Source organism: Amblyraja radiata, chromosome 31 (genome assembly GCF_010909765.2).
Source record: "Amblyraja radiata isolate CabotCenter1 chromosome 31, sAmbRad1.1.pri, whole genome shotgun sequence".
Lineage (NCBI taxonomy): Eukaryota > Metazoa > Chordata > Chondrichthyes > Rajiformes > Rajidae > Amblyraja > Amblyraja radiata.
Window position 1 is genome coordinate 25,315,337 of NC_045986.1, and position 16,860 is coordinate 25,332,196.

General features: G+C 38.1%; 1 protein-coding gene across 7 annotated transcripts in view; it reads right to left on the reverse strand.

Moving 5' to 3' along the window:
• The window catches only part of kcnab2 (potassium voltage-gated channel subfamily A regulatory beta subunit 2), a 128,074-nt gene that overhangs the window by 88,621 nt on the left and 22,593 nt on the right, over window positions 1-16,860 (reverse strand). For 4 of the 7 annotated variants that reach the window (XM_033048177.1, XM_033048168.1, XM_033048172.1 and 1 more), the window contains exon 2: window positions 11,674-11,731. The exons of 1 other annotated variant lie outside the window; for it this stretch is intronic. The gene's annotated coding sequence lies outside the window, so the exon portion shown is untranslated. Of the gene's footprint in view, window positions 1-11,673; window positions 11,732-15,868; window positions 16,146-16,860 lie in introns of those variants that run through there. 2 more of the 7 variants (XM_033048169.1, XM_033048170.1) reach the window with 2 other exon arrangements.

The window sequence follows — 16,860 nt, forward strand, 5'->3', positions numbered from 1 at the left end:
TTAAACCTAAATTTGAAGGCAATAGAACTTAGTGCCCTCCATAATGTTTGGGACAAAGACCCATCATTTATTTATTTGCCTCTGTACTCCACAATTTGAGATTTGTAATAGAAAAAAAAATCACATGTGGTTAAAGTGCACATTGTCAGATTTTAATAAAGGCCATTTTTATACATTTTGGTTTCACCATGTAGAAATTACAGCAGTGTTTATACATAGTCCCCCCCATTTCAGGGCGCCATAATGTTTGGGATACAGCAATCTCATGTAAATGAAAGTAGTCATGTTTAGTATTTTGTGACATATCCTTTGCATGCAATGACTGCTTGAAGTCTGTGATTCATGGACATTACCAGTTGCTGGGTGTCTTCTCTGGTGATGCTCTGCCAGGCCTGTATTGCAGCCATCTTTAGCTTATGCTTGTTTTGTGGGCTAAGCCCCTTCAGTTTTCTCTTCAGAATATAAAATACATGCTCAATTGGGTCCATATCGGGTGAACAACGACCACTAAAGAATTTACCATTTTTTAGCTTTGATAAACTCCTTTGTTGCTTTAGCATTTGTTTGAACTTGAACAGATAGGATGTGTCTGTACATTTCAGAATTCATTATGCTACTCCATCAGCAGCGTATCATCAATTAAGATAAGTGAGCCAGTATCTTCAGCAGCCACACATGACCATGCCATAACACCCCCACCACCGTGTTTCACAGATAAGGTGGTATGCTTTGGATCTTGGGCAGTTCCTTCTCTCCTCTATACTTTGCTCTTGCCATCACTCTGATACAAGTTCATCTTCGTCTCATCTGTCCACAAGACCTTTTTCCAGAACTGTGGTTGCTCTTTTAAGTACTTTTGGCAAACTGTAACCCGGCCATCCTATTTTTGCGGTTAACCAGTGGTTTGCATCTTGCAGTGTAGCCTCTGTATTTCTGTTCATGAAGTCTTCTGTGGACAGTGGTCATTGACAAATCCACACCTGACTCCTGAAGAGTGTTTATCGGTCGGACAGGTGTTTGGGGATTTTTCTTTATTATAGAGAGAATTCTTCTGTCATCAGCTGTGGAGGTCTTCCTTGGCCTGCCACTCCCTTTGCGATTAGTAAGCTCTCTTTCTTCTTAATGATGTTCCAAACCATTGATTTTAGTAATCCTAAGGTTTGGCTGATGTCTCTAACAGTTTTATTCTCGTTTCTCAGTCTCATAATGGCTTCTTTGACTTTCATTGGCACAACTTTGGTCCTTCTTCTTCTTCTTGCATATGGCGTGCACAGCCTAAAGTTGTAAGACAACTTGTTCTGTTTGACCTTCTGTTTGTGCACGCCAGGTTGATTGCATTCGTCGACACAGGGTGGACCACGTGAAGGTTGCAATCTCCCACCCCAACTTTGGTCCTTATGTTGATAAACAGCAATAAAAGTTTCCAAAGATGGTGGAAAGACTGGGGGAAAGACTAGGTGCTGAGAGCTCTCTTATACCTGCATTAAGGAGGCAATTAAACACACCTGAGCAATTACAAACACCTGTGAAGCCACGTGTCCCAAACATTATGGTGCCCTGAAATTGGGGTCCATGTATAAACACAGCTGTAATTTCTACATGGTGAAACCAAAATGTATAAAAATGGACTTTAATAAAATCTGACAATGTGCACTTTAACCACGTAATGTTTCCTATTACAAATCTCAAATTGTGGAGTACAGAGACAAATAAATAAATGATGGCTCTTTGTCCCAAACATTATGGAGGGCATTGTATCTGGGAAATAGAACTAATTAATATTATAACTAGTGTGTCAGATCAAAACATTGCAGTCCTGCCAATATCCAGTAGTGAATGGTGGACAATGATGAACCAACAGAAGGCAAGAGCTCAGAGAATATCTCCATCCTCAAAGATGGCCATCTAACATTTAAGTACCAAAGACAAAGCTGTAGTATTTAGACAAATCTTCAGTCAGAATCGCCCCGTGAAAGATTCATATCAGCCTTACTTATAAACCTATCAATTTTGCTAAAAATAAACATTTAATTTAGTAGTGAGAAATAGGCATCATGCTCTTTACAGGCGTTGTGGGCCGAAGGAATTGTTTTTTTGCTGTACTCTATGTTCTATAGAATTACAAAAATTGACTAAAAATGCATATTTTCCAGTTTCTATTAATCATTTCACACTCTCTATTCAGAGAATTATTTCAATATTGAAGCAAAAGCAAAAGGACAATCCTTCATTTCTTGCAGTCCAAATCAAGTCAAATAAACTTTTAGTTCAGCAATACAAGAAATTAATCCAGACACTAAACTTGTCCTTCAGAATTAAGAGTTTTACTTCTTAATCAGCATGAACACCAATTTTCACTTCCCACCTCAGTTCTCTGAAACGGGGCAACAGGTTTACCAAAATACAACATCAAATCGGGGTCACCTTAAACCATATCAATGCATTATTTGCTCGCTACAGATTTAAGCAGAAACAAAAGGCATAAAAAACAGATCACTCAAATAATTAATCACTCAAATGAATTGATTTAGAAAAAGTGCACTGCAGGTGGCTCCCATGATAGGGCATTTAGTTTATGAAAATTCATCCTTACGCAATTCATAAATTACCACCCAAAGATTTGAAGAATGGAATAAAATTTGCTCTTATGTGTTTTATAAAGACAAAAAATAGATAAAGACAGAATGCAAAAGAAATAATAACTTTTGTCAATTTTTTTTTTTATCAACTCAGTAATGTGCAGCAATAAAATTAGGCGATGATGCCACAGCATCAATTGGATTGGCAGTCGCAGCTATGTCCATGCTTGCTACACCCTCAACAGTCAAAGGACATGCACACAGAAATTTGAGTGCACCACTGCCATGCTCTTTGTCTGCGAAGCATTTTCTCTAACACACTGTAGCCATGGCCATTTCCTTAAATTAATCCCTTGGCCTTTACTCCACTTCCACCAAGTTGCTACCCAATACCTACCTGAATTATGTCCACACCGCCTGTCTCTCATGAATCCTGATCCTTAAATCCCGTCACTTTTCCTACCATTCCCAGTTGCTAAACCCTCTCCTAATCCACGGGCCTTGCATATCAGTGTAAGTGCTTTATAGCACTGCACTCTGAGATGCCTGTTCACATGTCCTTGGACTGGAGGGAGCATAGCAAAGGAGGGACTCTGCTTGCAATGCCAACCCAATCGGCAGGGTGAGTTCATATCCAATTATTTTTGTCCCACATTGTAAAGTGGCTTAAAATAAAAATTGCCAAAATGTACTGCTTCGTTTGCACCACCCTTGTCCATCGAGTCTAACGATGGCATCAGCTGTGAAACAACAGTAGATCACTGTCATCACCGATAAAATGGCTTAACACGAGAAAAAATATCCTGCAGGAATGCCTTTCCATTACCCATGGGATTCAATGGGAAAAGGGACTCGCATTCTGAAAGAAAATTGTAACATGCACGTTTTCTTGCAAATGCAACTCTTTCGTAATGCAGAAGTCACCTGTATCACAGAAGGAAATCAAATCCCCACAATAGGTTTTGTCACCCTTCACTACATTAGGTTTATGTTGTTGTTATGTGAGCCACTAAAATAATGCTCTGGCTAATATTCCAAATTCATAATTTTAACTGCTGGCTGCTAATACCACCCCCTGAGTAGCATAGACAGCTTGTTTTGATCTTATAGCGAGTTAAAAACATATCAACCGCCTGCGTTCAAGCAGCAACCAAATGTTACTCATGTGGAAATGCACATGTGGAAGTCAGGTGGGGATACGCTCTGACTCAGTTGTGATGCACACCAAGATCAAATTGTCTGACAATATACAATACATCTCATCCATGAATAACCAGCACTAGTGGAAGAAAAGCAGCAGCCAATACTTACACAAAGCATTTCATAGTGAAAGAATAAAAATATCTGAGTGAATTTTACCACTGTGATTCTCTCTTTTGTTGCATTACATTCTTAAAGCACGCAGTTCCTTTCTATCTTTAGACATCAAACCAATATTTTTTGCTTCTTTCTATGATTTATTCTTTTGAACAAAATTCAATTTACACGTCATAGTAGGTGAAAATTTGTTGCTTCTTTTGTAACATGTTTCACTACTCCCATTCTCAAACACTTTTAAAAAATATTTCATAAATGTTTTTGTATCTTCCCAAAGCAATGGACTCTGACACCAAGGAAGGATTGTTTTGTTGATCTACCATCATCTATGGAAAGTGAACAATGAAGATCATGGAATAGTAGGAAATTAACCAGAAATACAAATCTTGAGACTGAGTTGCACGGAGCTCATTGTGATTAATTAAGCACAAAAATGGAGTCACTGCTTGAACAAAGTAGAAGAGTAGTTAAGGTTGATACAAGAGATCTAGATGAATCATTATTGGTCAAGTGCTCCAGCACTACCCCAGGGGAGAGGGAGAGGGAGAGAAATAGAAATTCCAATTACAAGGGATAGTCGTGGAACAAGTAGTCATGTCAAAGCTAATCTTTCTGCACGGGTAGTTCTGCTGTATCGTGCTAGTTGCATCATCAAGAAACCATGTGTTAAAGGAAATCTTGTTATAAAAACAATTGTATCAATGGGAAAGGGGGAGCTCGGGGCATACTCACTATAGGGTGATTTCACTAAAGGTCACTGGAGCGTAGATCCGCACCCACGTGACCGAAAATTTTAACTGGAGTACATGCGTCACTTCCGGTACGTTAGTGAATGGGAAAACACGCACTTTCACACCCGTTAAAAACATCGAAAATGGCCCGTTTTTGAGCTGCAATTAACTGTACCAGTCGGGGTGACCGTGAGGCACAGCTACCTAAATTTACAGTCCAAAAAAAAGATAGAAACTAAGGTAAATTCAAGAGGGAGCTGAAGGTGTAAATACAGCGGAAGTTGTTAGCGGACATTTGCCGTGGAGATTTAAAGATCGAAAATATTGGGAATTATCGCGTTTGCTCGCTGCATTTCATCAAAAGTAAGGCATTATTGACGTTTTATCTTTATTCATTTGTTATATGAAAAGTATTAAAAGTTAAAAATCCGTCAGTAAAATTGCAAAATCGCCCATGGTTTTCAGGTGGGTTTTAACATGCAAAATGAAAATGCTTCTGAAGCTCCATTTACCATTTAAATAATCGTAAACTATCAATGCGTTTTGAAATAAATTTTACTGAGATGCAAGCTAAGGAATGGGATAATTGTCAGCTGTTAGTTTGACAAAAGCAGGACATTTTATTATTTGCCAAAATATATTTCTCAATGTTTCTTGTTTAAAGCCTGCACAATCACCCAAACTACTTATTTATTTATTTATCATCTAATAACAGACAAGCCTGCAGCATGGAATGATGTCAACAATCCTGATTGGGCACCCACTGTGAGCAGGATAGGCAATGTGCACAAGAACGCCATGCACGTGCAACAAGAAGAGAGTATTAAAGCAGATTTGGTTGCAGCTCAAGCATCTATAGCTCTGCAAGTTGATGGCATTCTTGTGCACATTGTCTATCCTGCTCACAGTGGGTGCCCAATCAGGATTGTCGACATCATTCCATGCTACAGGCTTGTCTGTTATTAGATGATAAATAACTAAATAAGTAGTTTGGATGATTGTGCAGGCTTTAAACAAGAAACGTTGAGAAATATATTTTGGCAAATAATAAAATGTCCTGCTTTTGTCCAACTAACAGCTGACAATTATCCCATTCCTTAGCTTGCATCTCAGTAAAATTTATTTCAAAACGCATTGATAGTTTACGATTATTTAAATGGTAAATGTAGCTTCAGAAGCATTTTCATTTTGCATGTTAAAACCCACCTGAGAACCATGGGAGATTTTGCCATTTTACTGACGGATTTTTAACTTTTAATACTTTTCATATAACAAATGAATAAAGATAAAAAGTCAATAATGCCTTACTTTTGATGAAATGCAGCGAGCAAACGCGATAATTCCCGATATTTTCGATCTTTAAATCTCCACGGCAAATGTCCGCTAACAACTTCCGCTGTTTTTACACCTTCAGCTCCCTCTTGAATTTACCTTAGTTTCTATCTTTTTTTTGGACTGTAAATTTAGGTAGCTGTGCCTCACGGTCACCCCGACTGGTACAGTTAATTGCAGCTCAAAAACGGGCCGTTTTCGATGTTTTTAACGGGTGTGAAAGTGCGTGTTTTCCCATTCACTAACATGTACCGGAAGTGACGCATGTACTCCAGTTAAAATTTTTGGTCCCGCGTTCCTGCAGGATTTTCAAAAAAGAAAGTTTTTTTAAAATAGCTACAAGTTTATTTTTAATACTGCAAGCTAAGTGTACTAAAGGCTGTAGATCACATTGTTTAAATCAAGCGTCATTGCTCAAATGTCAAAGTAGCGACTGCTTGTCAATTTCTCTGGCCACCCAGAGAAAACTAGCAGACGTGTTTCAAAGAAAATGGTGTCTGATTACTGTAGAGGTCACATGTTCTGCCAACTGATTTTTCCCCCCCAAGACAGCTTTTTTTCTCTGCTTGTCAATTTGCAAAATAACTTTTAAATGATTCACTTGTTCCCGATCGAAATCACGTTATAACCAATTCAGTCAAAATAATAGAAATAATGCTCCTGAATTCATCATCACGTTGTTTCCAATTCCCGTTATGGAAGCACGTGTTATAGCAGAACAACCTGTATTTTTCATGAAGCCATCTCGTGCCTTGGCTTATTTAAGAAACTGTAATGTGATAGATCATATCGAAGGTTGCCAGAATTTCCCCACCCCCCATCAGTCTGAAGAAGGGTTTCGGCCCGAAACGTCGCCTATTTCCTTCGCTCCATAGATGCTGCTGCACCCGCTGAGTTTCCCCAGCAATTGTGTGTACCTCAGAATCTTTATTCAGTTTTCACATTTCTTTATCCTGCTGTTAATATATCCACTTTTTTATTGTCAAGTAATTCATAATTTTGTTCCCGTTATCCTAGTACAAGATGAAGCCAAGTATGTATACTGGCCCCAACACACTTGGCTTAATCTTGTGCAAACATATTTACCAGAATAATAACCTTGTACGTAGATTACAATTTAAAAAAATCAAATAAACTGAAGGAAAATACAAACGTTTATCGTAAACCTGGCATTTACAGTAACATACAAAAGCCCCTCCTGAAATTATCAGTAATGTTGTAAGCACAATTGTTCATCAAATCTCAAGGTCAATATTTAATAATAAACTTTATAATGATAATTGACTAAATGATGTAATAATTGCAATTTATATTTACATTTTCAAATATAATTTGCAATTATAATATTTTGTAATATAATGATATATCAAGATTGACTTAATTTCATGCCAAAACCTTCCCCTAGCATCTCATATCTGTTTTTTAATTTGAATCACATCAACCGATCTCCACTAATACTTGAAGGACAGGGCAGAGATGTAAACAGTCTTGCACATAAGACATTTAATAATGGATGAAAATAGATTCTTAATAAACTAAGAGGAAACTCTGACTTATTAATCACTGTTGTCCTTGTAACAATTACATTGATTTGTTTCAAATGCATTTTTGGTGGAAGGGTGGAAACTTTGAATGGCCCAAGATGATTGTTCAGATTAGTGGAAGAATCAGGAAACCTCAAGTTTTCCTATTGGAATTTATGACCATGCAAATGTAATTTTCTCAAACAATGCGCTTGACTTCCATAGTTTCGTTTTTTTAAACTAGTAAGGGCCAATGTCAACTGTGGCTTATCTCATAGTATTTTGTTCCGTTTAGAGTTACAGCGCGGAAACAGGCCCTTTGGCCCACTGAGTCCGTGGCGACCATCGATCCCCGCACACTAACGCTATCCTGCACACACTAGGGGCAATTTACAATTAACAGAGTGATGTGAAAAACTGTAGCCATTTAGTCAACAGTTAGCTGAAGGCAAACCAAAATATTTTCCAGCTTACCCAATTCAGAACCAAATTCTGGCAACAGGATTTCAAAGGGACAAGGCAATGTAGAAGCTTGCATTGTAACAACAGCAGTTTTCTGAAAGATTCCAAGATTTCCACTGACATAATGCTGACGTATGGCTTTTTGAAAATCCATTTGCTATCAGTACTGATTCAGCACCATGGTCTACACAAATGTAACATTGATCTCCAGATAAACAATGCTTTGAAAGACAAGTACAATAAAGGTGATTTAATTGGATTCTACAAGCACAATTTTCATGTCTCGAAAAAGATATGCAGGTCTCCATTACTATGTTCAGCAGTATGTACATTGGTGAACAGATTTTTGTTTAAAACGGGTGGGGATTGCCAAATGAAGGTGCAAATCAGGACAATCTACGAATAATCTGCATATTGGAGCACATACATTGATGTTTCCAATATGATTGCAGACACTTGGTCAGTGTGAAGTCAGTTCTTAAATCACTTTGCGGCTTTCAGAGAATAATTCCTTCATCTGATCTGAGAGGATGTTTACCAATTTTCCTGCAGTAAAACAGCTTGGAAGCTCCAGTCCCATGCCATGTGCTTTTATTTACCAGAATAATAACCTTGTACGTAGATTACAATGGCACATAATTACACATCAGATACCTCATGGGAAAGTCACCAATCCCTCTTTATCCTTAACAGGTTACATTTTCAAAGAACATCAATAAATTGGTGAATAGAAAATCATTTTTGACAAAATCTTGCTGAATTTGTTTGATTATTATGAATTCTTTGCCGTGCCCTGGTATAGAATATAGAACATTACAGCACAGGAATGGGGCCCTTTCGCCCACACTGTTTGTGCCGAACATGGTGCCAAGTTAAACTGTTCTCATCTGCCAGTATACAATCCATATACCTCTATTCCTTGCACTTCCATGAGCCTATCTAACAGCCTCTTAAATGCCACTATTGTATATGCCTCCACCAGCAATGCATTCCAGTCCCCACCACTGTGCGAAAAACCTGCCCTGCACATCTCCATTATTATAAAACTCTCTGTGGCTGTGTGTTTGTGTGTCAATCTGGTTAGTTTTCCTATTTTCTTCCAAATGATAGACCACAGCCTTCCCATTTTCACACATTCTACTCGCATTTTTCTCGTCGAGGCGATAAACACCTTCCAGTCACATTCCCACCTATATTTTTGAAGTTTTTAATCGTTTGGTGAACCAATGCTCACTTTGTTAACACTATGATGTTTAAAATATCTATAGAATCTACCTATTCATTTTTGTATTCCGGGCTAGCATGATCTCACATTCTAATATTCCTCAATCAATATTTACTTAAAAAAAATATTCTATCTGCGTTCTTAGCTCCTCTACCGCTTTTACCCCCATGACTGTGCAGCCAAATACAATTCCAATTCAATCTACAAATTTGTAGACACCACCGTTGTGGGCCGGATATCAAATAAAGACGAGACCGAGTACAGGAAGGAGATTGAGAATCTTATGACATGGTGTCAAGACTACAACCTTTCTCTCAATGTCAGCAAGACAAATGATATAGTAATCAATGTTCGGAAGCAAAGCAGGACACCTACCCTGAAGCATGCACTGAAGGCGCTGAAGCTTTAAGTTCTCCAGAGTAAATATCATAAGCAACTTGTCCTGGACCACCCATATCGAAGCAATGACCAAGAAAACACACCAACTCCTCTGCTTCCTTAGAAGGCTCAGGAAGTACGGCATGTCCCCAACAACTCTCACTAACATCTACAGATGCGCTTGCCGTAGAAAGCATTTAATCAGGATACATCACAGCTTGGTTTGGGAACAGCTCCATCCAACACTGCAAGAAATTGCAGAGAATTGTGGACACCGCCCCGACCATCACACAAACCAACCTTCCTTCCATTGACTCAATTTACACTTCACGCTACCTCGGCAAGGCCACCAACATAATTAAGAATGAGTTTAACCCCAGTCACTCCCTCTTCTCCCCTCACCCATCAGGCAAGAAGTACAGAAGTGCGAAAATGCATACCTCCAGGTTCTGTTACAGTTTCTTTACAGCTGTTATCAGGCAACTGAACCATCCTATCAACAACTTGAGAGTGGTCCAGAGTTATTAGCTATTTCACTGAAGACCCTCAAACTATCTTTAAATCAGACTTTATCTTGTACTAATTGTTATTCCCTTTATCAAGTACACTATCTGTACACTGTGGATGGCTCAATTGTAATCATGTAGGTATCGTCTTTCCACTGACTGGTTAGCAGGCAACAAAAGCTTTTCACTGAACCTCGGTACACGTGACAATGAATTAAACTAAACTAATTTTCTTATCTGCTGCCCGTCCTTGTGCAAGTGTGCTTTATCTTTAACTTGTTTAGTTAACCGTGGATGGTGTGCCCTCCCTTTGCAATGGAACGATCCCATTAAATGTCTGCGACTGCATCTCGAATAACCACCCCTTAATCTAATTTGACACTTCCCTTTAGCTAGCATTGCTTTCATTCCCTCGTAATTGCCTTTATTGATGTTTAAAATACTAGTCTTGGTCCCATTCTTCTTTCCCTCAAACTGAATATAAAATGTAATCATATTACGAGCATTGTAGCTCGGGGTGGCTTCATGATGAGCTAAGTAATTAATCCCATCTCACTGCACAATTTCTGTTTAGTATAGCCTATTCGCTGGCTCTTTCCAGAATATGCTGTCCCAGGAAACTATTCTGTAAACACTAACTCCTCACCTGCATTTGCCCATTTGATGCTTTCAGTAAATATAAATTAAAATCCCCAAGGATTGCTAGATCTGACAGGATCCCGTTATTTTTTCTATAATCGCTTTGTCCTGCCTATATCAGACATGCTTTAAGACCATTGGATCCTACCCTTCCCACTCAATTCTTCTCCAGACCAGAGTGAAAATCTTGAACCCTGGCACTGGACATTCACAGCATTCTGAACATGTGTCTTTTTTTGTGTGCAGAGAACAATGTCAATCTCTGAATCCCAATTTTTTGTTCACACTCGCAGTGGGTTTTTAGTTAAATTTCTATCTGGTACCATGCCAGTTGAGAATTAATATTTCATTCAGATCCAAATTTTCTGTTTAGTTATTTGCAAGGAGGCAAATCTAAATAGTTAAAAGAACTAGAATTTTAGATTTTTACCATGCCAATATTTTATATTAACCCGTTTTCAATATACACAAGACAATTTTGTACAATTTACAAAATTCCTACAATTTTATCCTGCACAAGATAGGGTACTGTTTTGATTTCCTTCCGTATGCTAGGGTATTGTTTGATTTACCTCTACTCTGTTGAGGACAATAGATTTATTTTAAGAAACCAATGTGTTACAATGCTAAGAGCAATTTTCTGCAATGCATCTTCCCCTTTGCTCTATCTATTGTATTTGAGTTTAAACTGATTTTATCTATATATGGTATATCTGATCTGATTGGACAGCATGCAACACAAACCCTTTACTGTACCTCGGTTCATGGGACAATAATGAACCTAAATCTCAAACCTAAAAGTACACTTTGACAAATATGATGTTATATATTCCATGTATATAAATGTTAGCAATAGATCACAATAAAGGTCATAGTGTTGAAATTCAGCATAATGTTACACAGTTAAATTGGGGTTAATTTCAAATAGCATATAAAATGTGAATAGAAAATTATTATGACTAAAAGAAAAAAGGAAAATACCGTGTTGCTGACAAACAGGGATAACAATTGCTGGAATTTGCAACGGGCTGGGTAGAATCTGTGGAGAGAGAAAACAAAGTTAACATTCATGGTTGATGATTTTTCATCAGAACTGGAAAACGTTGAAAACATTTGATACCAATACTGGAGAAGGGAAAGGGGAAAGAGAAAAGAACAAAAAGCTAATGCAGATGAGGGAGGTGCAATTGGATGGAGTGAGGTATGGAGGAGAAATTAGATAAATTACATGAAAATGGAAATAGTGAATACATAAAAAGAGAATGTCAGAGGAAATACAAAGATGAGGTTTCGTGAGTATATGATTTTGTTGATTTTCCCATCTTTCCCTTTCTCTTCTTTCAGCATTAGAAGTGGACCATTCCATTCATGGCACCCTGGATAACTTCTCAATCATTCCAAAACAACCCTTCCCTTGGCAGGCAATACTTGTCTTTTAACTTCTTTCCTACCCGTTGGGCAGAGCCCACAGACCTTCCTGGCAAACCAATGCAACACGTTCAATTTAGTATACAGCATTTGCTACACACAATGTCATTACAGCATAACTCAGAGATCCCCATCATTTCAAATCTATATTTCAATACTCTGCCCTGCTCCAATTTTGACTTTAGGTCATACACATTTCCAATGAAGTTCAATATTAACTCCTTGAATACCACCTCTTATTTCAATTTGGCACCTCAATTTTCCAGCCTCAAAATTGAGTTCAAGAATATCAGCTCACAATCCTTTCCCACTTTTTCCAGAGGGAAGCTGTTGGAAAATGATTTTGCTTATAGCTCATGACACTTACATCCCTGGTTCCATATATTCTTTACTTATCCCATCAACATCCTTATTTTCTTTTGTCACATAATTCTTATTTTACACCCCCAACACATTGTAGATCCACCTGTTCTTTCCTCCCATCCTCTCTTCCATCTCTGTTCCAACTAACCTTTTCCCAGTTCTGATGCAAGACCGGCAACCTAAAATCCAAACACTTTTTTCCCCCCAGAGAAAAAGCTTTCAAAAAGATCTCATGTTTTTCCAGTAATCTTGTCTTTTTATAACTAAGGGAAATACTTTAGGTCAGTGGTGTCATATGCTTTAACCTATGTTTCGTTTTACCAGGTTCCTGGTTTCTCCAAATGTTTTCCACAGGAAAGGTAGTTCATTCATGACAGGAGGGGGTGGGGGAGAGGAGAGAGGAGAGAGGAGAGAGGAGGAGGAGGGAGGGGGTGGGGGGAGGGGGGAGTGAGAGAAAGAGAGCGGACTTGAACTCGGCGAGCGGGCCGACTGCGAGCCCACTCCCGCCCTATCTCGAGGGGCAGAAAGGGGAGTTACATAACTCGCAGCTCGTGGAAAACAGTGGCACAATCAAATAGAACAAGTTGTCCTACAACTTTAGGCTGTGCACGCCATACGCAAGAAGAAGAGTTATAATGGTCATGCATATGCAATGATCATTTTGCTAAGTATCATTGGCAATATTAAAGGATTTCTAAGAAGCAGCTATTCATTTTCACGCCTTTGTAAAGACATTTGAATGACGTGGCTTCTTACTTACAATGACTCTAACAATCCGCATTGGAAATCTCTACTTCAAGTACCATCTGCATCATGTTTCTATACATTTTGCTGTCCACCGTAGAAAATGTGAATTCAGACGCAAAAGTATTTTTGACAAAATATCAGTAGTGCAAATATCTTCTCACATAAAGTTGAAAAGTGGAGGCAGGAGGGAAAAAAAAACCTGAATTTCTGTTTATTAGAAGATTTACTCCCTTTTGTCATGAGCAAGCTGATAAAATTCTATTATACAAATCACATACTGGATCACATTTCTAATCCAGAAAACACAGAAGAGCTGCTCCTGGGGGCTTGCAAATCTTCCCTCTGAGGTACCATATTCAAGGATGCAAGGAATATGCAATGACATGGATGCACAGCTGTACAATAATCATTTAGGACTTTTACAGTCAACAGCAGTGAATTGGTCAAAGAAATGAACAATCTTGTTGCCACCAGATTCCTACTCCGGTTACTGATCGCACCAGTTGATTGGTTCTCTGCCACAACCATTAAAATCAATAAAATAATGATTTCTGTTTAAAGATAAAATGATTTCATAAACAACGTATTTCTCCAGGAGAATTGGAAAAAATGGCGAGAAGGTCCTTTGATTATGGCACTCTGATCCAATTGACGAACACTTTAGTGTTCAATTAGAAAATCATGGGTTCAAGTATCCTCTTAACATTATCCCACCCTTCTGTAGCCATCTGAGGTCACTCTTTAAGAGCTAATATCTTTGGAATGGATATTAAGGTGATGCTAAAATTGCAAGGAATTAATCTGGCTAACATTCTTTCATCTAAAGCAACCAAAATAGCTGATAATTGATTTTTATTTGTAGAAACATGTGCAAGTCGCCTACTGCCTAAAAATGACGATATAAAGTAATACTCAGTTTAAATTTCTTTCAGCCTGGTGTAATACAAATACAACATTTTCCTATTTACTCTCCTACAGTAACAGCTTGCTTCCCTCACCCCTCTGATAAAAATACTTGATGTCCTACAATAACAGCTTCTGTTTTCCCCCCCACCCCCTTCGGAAGCACCTGCTCTCCTACAGTAACAGCTCGTTTTCCACCCCCGTCGGTAGTACTTGCTCCCCTACAGTAACAAACTAGCTGCTTCAGATTATTTTGTGTATGTACACAGGTCATCCCCAGGTTCCATTTTTACATATGTTCATAAATCACATTTGTCCATAAGTCAGAAAATACACAATGATCACTCAACGTGGTAACCTGCGTCCACAATTTTGTAATGAGTGGCATCAAAAGTACTTAAGACTAGTAAGTTCGAACATGGAGTTGAAGAGAGAGGGGGAAGTGGTTCTGCCATTCATAAGAACAAATGTATGTACATACATTGGATTTAAACTTTATAATATAACAGGTGCTCGTTCTTAAGTATATATCGGGTGATAATGGCCCATAAGGCGCCTTGAGTATTCTAGAAAGGCGCTATATAAATCCCATCCATTATAATAACATTACTAAGATAGACACAAAATGCTGGAGTAACACAGCGTGACAGGCAGCATCTCTGGATTGAAGGAATGTGTGATGTTTCGAGTCGAGACTGAGAGTCAGGGGAGAGGGAGACAAGAAATATGGAAGGACAAGAGGTGAAAACGACAGATCAACATAGACGATGATTATGAAAATGTAGAATGGTTCATGGTAATGTCTGTCCCGCAGAGTTACTCCAGCATTTTGTGTCTATCTTCGGTGTAAACCAGCATCTGCAGTTCCTTCCATAACATTACTAAGACCATATCATAGAGTGGAAAAGAAAACGTTCTACTATGGATTGTCAGCATTTGGTTAAAATTTAACTGGTTACAGATATTTCACAACAGGGGGATGGTTGTAGAAGGGGGAAGACAAGTGCTACTAAAACATGCCTGTTTGATGAACGAACTGGCTTGAAACTGAAGCTACATGAAGTCAAAATGAAACCATTAAAGAGAATGAATTCATGGCACATCATTTGACACTTAAAACTGAAGACCCCAGAACACAAAATATATATATATATATATATATATATATATATATATATATATATATATATATATATATATATAAACAAGTGCATGCCTATGGTTATCCAGTAGAATGTAACAGGAAATGAAAAAAAAATGTATCGGACCAATCATAGCGTTAACAGAGATTTTATTAACTGCATAACAGCAAAAAAAATAGAGGATCAAACCTGCTGTCATAACATTTTTTTGCCAAATTATGTAAGCCCATGCTATTGCGTGCAAATGAGATAAATAAGATGAGGTGATCTTCTATTTGTTTACCTTTTTTAGATATCCATAATTATCAATAAAAATATATTACGGAAGGAATATCTTCAAATCCAATGGGTAAATAACAATGCAATATAATAAAATGTGGTACTGCATAGCAGAACATTGCCGGAACGATGATACTGCCTCTGCTGTAATATACAGACACGTCTGGCTATGCAGCAAAAAAAAACATGCATTCCCTCGATAGGGCTCATGCTGCATTGCATCTGTTACTCAGAATAATCTCAAAGCAAGACCTACAAAAGATTTTGAATAGCACTAGCAAAGAAAAACAGACTCCTTATTAAACACATCCTACCTTTACTCCTTCACAGTCCAGTACGGGTTTGATTTCCGTAGGGCAGATTACCCTAATGCCAAGGTGTCAAGAGGGGAAAAAAACAAAAAAAAGTCTGGTTCAGGAAGGGGGAAGAGAAATAAAGACCGAAACTGAAACAGTCAGAGAGACAGAGATGTGAGCAGAGAAGGAAAGAAAAATAACAAAAAAGTCAGAGAGGCACTACAAAAGGCGCAAAGCACAGCCTCCTCTGCATATTTTAGCACAGTCAGCATTAAGGGAGGATCAACACAACTACTACACAGGTTCTACTGTGCAGGGGGACACGAAGAAGGAGAGAAATCAGCTGATCATAATTTTAACTGGCCAAACAAAATCCATTTAGCCTCAAGGTTTTCAAAAATGCTTTTAATGCAGTTAAACAATTTTCACTGCATATAAATCTGACTCATCAAGTTAATAGCAGCAAGAAGCAACATCTGCGATATTAACATAATCCACCCATCTGAAACCTCAATGTTCCCACGTAGACAAACTTGTTATTGAATTGATCATTATTTGGATGCATACACATTTTTTAATTTATTTTTATAAGGGCATGACTTTTACTCATTTGACATTCAAATCCATTAAAACTAAAACAGTCTCATCAACCACAATAGTTAAGAAATCTTCTTCACTGAAGCCAACTAAGCATTACATTATGTTTGATTGGAGTCATACAGTTGCTAAACTATTATCCATCAGCTACTCCACTAATACAAACAATTAGATAAACCACAATGTACTCATACATCCGACCATTCAGTAGATAGCAACAAGAGATGATCCAATACAAAATATATTGCCATAGATATTTGGGATATTTTGGTCCAAATTCATAACTCCCTGAAAGTGACAACATAGGTAGATAGAGTGCTAAAGAAGGCATATGATATGCTTGCCTTCATGGGTTGTGGCACTGAGTTCAAGAATTAGGAAGTCATGATGCAGCTTTACAGGACTTTGGTTCG